The sequence below is a fragment of the Manis pentadactyla genome, chromosome 11 (genome assembly GCF_030020395.1).
Source record: "Manis pentadactyla isolate mManPen7 chromosome 11, mManPen7.hap1, whole genome shotgun sequence".
NCBI lineage: Eukaryota > Metazoa > Chordata > Mammalia > Pholidota > Manidae > Manis > Manis pentadactyla.
In genome coordinates this window covers 113516651-113523499 of record NC_080029.1, presented here as the reverse complement: position 1 = coordinate 113523499, position 6849 = coordinate 113516651, and the positions used below count along the sequence as shown (strand labels likewise).

The 6849-nt window shown below is 46.1% G+C and overlaps 1 pseudogene; it reads right to left on the bottom strand.

Moving 5' to 3' along the window:
- Nucleotides 1–5861: 5861 nt before the first annotated feature.
- LOC118935787 (U5 spliceosomal RNA) lies at nucleotides 5862–5971 on the bottom strand (annotated as a pseudogene).
- Nucleotides 5972–6849: the final 878 nt, after the last annotated feature.

Below are 6849 nucleotides of genomic sequence, written 5' to 3'. Positions count from 1 at the left end.
TGAGAGCAAAACCTTAAAGCAATGTAAGAATTCTTGGGGCTGAAAGACATTATGGATGGTAATCCCAGACACACCCCTCTGACCTTGCGACTTGCAATACTGTGCGCATCCATTTCCTCTGGGTTTTGTGAAGAGAAATCTCACTGACATAGCATCAGGAAGCCTGCAGGGGGCGCTCTCACGCCCACCACGCCCCATAAATCTCAGACCTCACCTGAAGAGACACATGCCACACAGTAATTTAGCTACTTTACTCCCCAGCAGGAAGGTTTCCACCTCCCACCTCCCTGAATCATCCCAGCCAATGAGAGACCTTCACAACTCAGCCATTGAGAACCATGACATGTGGGTCTCCAGTTTACTCCCATGGACTTTGCTTAGAACAGCCCTCCCAACTGTCCTTTCCTCTATAAAAGAGCTTCCTCTCCTCTGTTCTTTAGACATGCTTATGGTTTTGCTGTAGCCTGCATGTGCCAGACTGCAGTTCCTGCTATTTCTGAATAAACCCGTTTTTGCTGGTAAGATAATTTACTGCCTTATGGTTAATAGTTTAAATGAATCCTTTTGTCCTGGCTGTGGGCCTTGGAGGGAAACAGCTGAAGAAAGAGACAGTGGATAGGAGTTACTGTCCAAGAAACGGCAAGCTGAGCTTGCAGGTTGGGACAAAAGCAGTCCAGGGTGCTCGAGGTCATGAGAGGACATAAAGCAGGTTCTGCATCCAGTTATAACAACGGAAGCTCAGAGGCAAAGGTGGCTGTGAAGGTTAATTGTATGTGTCAGGCTGAGGCTAAGAGATGCCCAAATAGCTGGTTAAACACTTTTCCCGGTGTGTCTGTAAGGGTGTTTCTGGGAAATATTAGCATTTGAATCAGAGGGATTAAAGGTCACTATCTCCAGTGTGTGGACATCATGCAATCCAAGGAAGACCCAAATAGAACAAAAAGGCAGAGGAAGGGCAAAGCTACTGTCTCTGCTTGAGCCTGGGACATTCAGCTTCTGTCCTTGGACTTTGCACTCCTGTTTCTTGGTCCTTTGGGTTTAGACTGGAGCTATACCCCTGGCTTTTCCTGGCCTCGCTGACTAATACAGTGGCCCTCCTGTTAAGATCTCTGAGGAAGAAAGGAAGACGGAGGGGAGAAAGAAAAGCAAGAAAACATTACCATAGAAAGTCAGGTTAGTGTCTGGCTCTTTGGGCTAGAGAAGCAATTGCAGTGAGGAAGGTACAGGCTGAGAGTACCAAGAAGGTCCTGGAGTCCAATCACCCACAGGGTGCTTGGTAAGCACACTGCATATTCAGAACCTTTCAGGTGCAGAAAAGTTTTAAGCTTTTCCCAAACAAGGAATAACAAATGCTAAGGAATCAAACTAAGCAAAGAAAATAAACTAGAATAGAATAGTAACTCCAACAAATAATGGCTGGAAGAAAGGAAAGAGCTGATAAGGAAGTACATTAAAGTCTTTTTCTTAAGTAAGATTAGGTGTGCCAAAGCAAAGCCTAAAGTATGGGGGAAAAATAATGTAAAACATTTCAATGATTATATTATGCAGAGAAATCATAACATTTTGGATTCGTTGGGTTAAACACACCTTATTATTAAAATCAATTTTACCTGATTTTTACTTATTAATGTAATTAATGATTATATGGGCTCTCATAAAATTTAAATTCTTTGCCTTATGTTTCTACTGGGCAGTGCTGAAGTAGAAACATGCCCAGCTCAACTGTAGGCAACAGAATGTGTGAATCAGCAACAGTATCTAGCAAAAGAAGTAAGACTTAAAGGACTGGCTGAAAAGTATACCTTTACAGAGTTCAAAAGCAAGCAGAGACTGAAAGGGTATCTCGCCGTGACCCTCCTTACCCCAGAACGACTCAGGAGACATGGGCCCACGCAAGAGATTTTATTATCTGAAAGAGAAAATGGCTGCCCCCAGAGAGAGGGAACAGCAGCTTGTGGGTGAGCAAGCACGTTTTTAAGGAGTAGGGGTGGGGTGTGTTCTGCACTGGTGATTGGATCTTAAGGGGTGGGGGTCTTAGCACACCAGAATTTGATTTCATTTCCATCTTTTTCTTTTCTTAATTGGGCCTCTGGGGAACTGGGTGTAGAATCTCATTCTCTAGCTACTTCCTGCTGGAAGGGGGTGCAGGTTCTGGGATTAGTGAGGCCATTGCTGGAGAGTTGGGGAAGGGCGGGCATCTTGAGGTGATTCATGAGGTCATCTAGCTGGTTTCGTTATTCTTCGTAAGAAGGCCTTGATAGCCCTGGAGGAGTAACTGGTTGACAGTATGGTTAGAAATTTTCAAAATTTGATTTTGAATGAATTTTTGGAATAGGTTAATGAAGCAGGGAAGGAAAAGGAGAATAATAATAATAATAATAATAAAGGTAATAGGGGCTAGGAGGGACAGGAGCCAATTGAAGGGGTAAGGGAACGGATTTTTAGGGGAGTTTCTAGGAGTTTGAGGCTTGTTCACAGAAGTGTTTTGCACCATCTCCCGGACGAGGCCGGATTTGTTGGTGCAGAAGCAGCATTGTTCTTGGAGTGGGGCACATATGCTGCCTTATGCAGCTGTCAGGAGGTCCTGTTTGGGTTGTAGAGTAGTTTACTGGAGGATTTATAGTCTGTGGAGTTGAAGGTGTAACTCCATTGGAATGGAGGAGAATCATGAAGAATGTATTTTTGAGGTCAAGGACAGAGAAGTAAGTAGAAGAGGTGGGGATAGTGGATAATAAAGTAAAGGGGTTAGGGACTACTGGATGGATTGGAGTAACAGCTGCACTGATAATTCTTAAATCTTGAACTAGCCTATAATGGCCATTAGGTTTTTTGATAGCCAGTATCAGGGTGTTGTGAGGGGAACTGGCTGGTCGTAGTAGCCGTTTGTGTAAAAGTTCTTGGATAATTGGCTGCAGGCCCTGTAAACTCTTGAGGGGCAGTGGGTACTGAGGTTGAGAAGGAAAAGAGGGGGGTCTTTAAGTCTGATAATTACTGGGGGGGCAGGTGGCGATAGAGGGAGTGAGGGTATCCCAGATTACAGGGTTGACCAGATGGGGTGGCAGAGGAAAGGGAGAGGGCGGTGGGTTTGTAGCAGGTTGGAGGGCGAGTAAAAGTGGGACTGGAGGTGAGTTGGGGTTGAGGAGCAGTCCAGGAGAGAAAGTAACGGAAGCTCCAACCTTGTGTAACAGGTCTCTTCCCATAAGGGGGATGGGACACTGGGGAATCACCAAAAAGGAGTGAGAGAAGGCAAGGCCTCTAAAGATGCAGTGAAGCATGGGAGTTTGTAAAGGCTGGTGAGGTGTGCCCTCTACCCCGACTATAGAGGACTGTGAGAGGGGGGTAGGTCCCCAAAACTCCTTCAGGACTGAGTAGGTGGCCCCCGTGTCCAAAAGGAAAGAGATGGGCCCTCCTGCTACCACAGTGGTTACCCTGGGCTCCTGTACAGTGATGGTAGTGGTTGGGTGGAGGAGTCCTGGGCCCCCTCAATCATCAGCTGCCAGACCCAGAAGGTCTATGTGTGGAGCATTAGAGCTGGATGGCCTGGCACCTCTCGGTGTGCAAGGACGTCAACGGCCCAGTGTCCCTCCTGATGGCACTTAGGGCATGGACTGGGGGGCTTTCAGGGATTGGGGCAGACTCTAGCCCAGTGACCTGTTTGAAGCATGGACCAGGAGGCCCTCCTGGCTGCCTATTGGGAAGTGAGGATACCCGAGCATGAGTGGTTGGGGTATGTTGAAAGGCCTTAGCCTGCATTCGATATGTTTGTTTACAGGCCTTTTCATCTCTTCCATTATACACTTTGAAGGCCCCTGCCAGGACTTCTGCCTGAGGAGTTAAGGGTCCCTTCTCTAGTCTAAGTTTAGCCTTAATGTCGGGGAAACTCTGGGTGAAGAAGTAGGTCATTATTAATTGTCTCCCATCTGGGGTCTCAGGGTCTAGGTTTGCATATTGTAAAAGAGCTTTGGTGAGGCGGTCTAGGAACATAGAGGGATCCTCATTTTTATCCTGAATAAGCTCTTAGAGTTTTTCATAGTTAATGGCTTTATTGGCTGACTTCCTGAGACCCGCCATGGGGCAGGTGATAAATTGATCTCATGGTGACTCCCACTGCCGTATTATAGTCCCAGTTAGGGTCTTGGTCAAGAACCGCCTCAGCACCAATGGACGAGCTGGAGTAGTTTGGTGAACCTCATCGGCATGAGTTCTAGCCTGTTCCCAGACTCGCCTACGCTCCTCGGGCAAAAGTGTGTTGGATGGGATCATGTGAATATCATGGAAGGCAAGATCATATGACTGAGTTGGGTACTGGAGCTCTTTTATGTAAGTAGCTGGGTTGGAGGTGAAAGAGCCTAATCTTTTCTCAATTTGAGATGGGTCGGAGAGAGAGAAAGGGACATGGACCCGGACGACGCCCTCTGTACCGCCTACTCCCCGTATGGGGCTAGGATCTGGGTTCGAGAGCGAGTGACTGGAGGACTTGACACGGGACTGGGTGAGGGAAGGGGAACTGGTTGTGGAGGAGGAGGAGGTGCTGCGGCTCCTGCAATGGCACTAGGGGAGCTGGGAGGGTTGGGATTTTGATCTTGCAGAGAAGGAGGTTGGGGCGGGAGAGGAACTGGTGGTTGAGGGGGAGCTGTAGGGGATTGAGATCGTTCATCAGCAGGGTCAAAGTCAGAGGACGTGGTGGGAATTGGTGGGTGGTGGGGTGAAGTTTTTTAGAGCGAGGACATGTTTAGGATTGCAAGGGAGACAGAGAGCGGGCTTGGTTTGGAGGCAGGAGAAAGCCTGGATATATGGGATCTCTTTCCGTTTGCCCGTGCGCTCACAGAAGTTGTATAAGTCACGGCGAATTTTAGGATCTAAAGAGCCATAGGGAGGCCATTTAGACTGATTGTCCAAGGAATGTTGTGGCCAGGTCTCATTACAGTAGTGAATAAGCTTAAAAGGTTTGAGGTCTGGAGTGAGGTGGAGGGGCTTTAGATTATTGAGTAAGCACCCTAGCGGTGAATCTGTGGGAACAGAGGGGCCAGATTCCATGGTGAGAACGAGACCGTTCAGAAGTTGCTGAGGCGTCCCTGAGCGATTGAGAAGGTCACGGAGAACACCAGACACAGTTAGGGGGTCGTCACCACCTCTAACTGAGTGGTTGATGTGAAAATGCCAAGGAGGCTTGGTACCTGGTACCAGGAGTTTACGAGTAGATAAAGGGAGACTGGGCCTCAGTGAATGAGGATTCTTACCAAGGGGAGGCAGAGAGGGGTCAACTCTGGGGATCAACCGTGATTCTGAAAGTTGTGGTTGGGGGTGCCCCTCTCCTGGAGGAGCCCTTGGGGGTGCCGGACACTCAACGGTCACTTCCCAGGGTCCAAAGGGACATTTAAGTCGACCGTGAAGGGGGGACTTACCAAATTGAAGGCCGGTGTTGGGCGAGAAGACGAGCGACCGGGGGAATGGACGGTGAGCCTGTGGAGGAGGATCGGGCAGGGAGGGTTCCCAGAGCAGCTCAGGTTCCCGGAGGAAGAGCAAAGTCAATGGGAGAACCTCATCCGAAGTCAGGGCACCAATGAAAGGGTATCTTGCCGTGACCCTCCTTACCCTAGAATGACTCTCATCTGGTCGGTGGTGATTGGATCTTAGGGCTGGGGGTCTTAGCACACTAGAATTTGTCTTCAGAGACTGGCCACATTGTTTCCTAAAATGAAGAAACATAGTTGAAAACAACTACCCCTGTCTCCAGAAAACACAATTCTTGTGCAGTAGAATGCAAAGCAGCTACAGCTACTGGCAGAGAAACTACCACACTAAGCAAGAGTAAAAACTTGGAAACATACTTACATATTCTTATTTAAATAAAAGATACAGCCCTGTGAAAACAAGGCCTCAAACTTGTATAAGACTCAATTGTTTCTGTCCATAGAAATCTTTGGTAAAAGGCAAATGATCTATGCAACTTGAAGAAAATCCAGAGTATTGGTCCAAAAGATCATATACTCACTTTTCAAGTCACTGAAACTCCTAGTGAACTGATGGTGGCTATTTATCCCAGGAGTTATTGCCTGCAGAAATTTTATCCAGTGAATTCCAAAAATAACATTCTCATACTCAGAAAAGTCAAGTAAAAAATAAACTATTTTTTTATTTGAAAACAATTATACTGCTCACAGTGCATTATGGTGTATTATGGGTATGCAAATGAACCTGAATATTTGCCTTTAGATTCTAGAAATAAGTGAGGATTCAAACCGTGCTCTGGGGCCACCCTTAAGGGGCAAAGCAGAGGCTTGCCTGCCTGGGATCTCAACTACACCCTAGTCAACTAGAGACAATCTATTTGAACATTGGGACCTTTGGGTATGATTTCTTTAAAATAATTTTCGATTATTTGGGAGCAGCAGGCCATGAGGATAGCAAAGTTATGGCTAATATAAAATTCAAGATAGTAGTTACCTGTGGGGACTGAGGCATGTGCCTGGCATGTGCCCACAGAGGGTTTCAAACATGTTGGCAATATTCTTCTTAAATTGGGAAAGAGACATCAAGGTTTCATTTTATTCCTTCATTATTTTATTCACATATCATACAATATCATATTCCATATTCATTAAATTGTAAATCTTCCCCTTCATTATCTCTCAATAAAGTTTTGCATTTTATCATAAAGTTTTTTGTTAGATTTACTTTAACATTTGGTAGTTTTTGTGGGTGGTATAGATTTCTAAAATCCCACTTTATAATTGCTTATTGATGGTGTATAGTGACACATTTGAATTTTATTTATTGCTCTAGCATTCAACAATCTTAAGTTCTAGTTCTAACAGATTGTAGATTCTATTGGATGTTTCTGTAGAC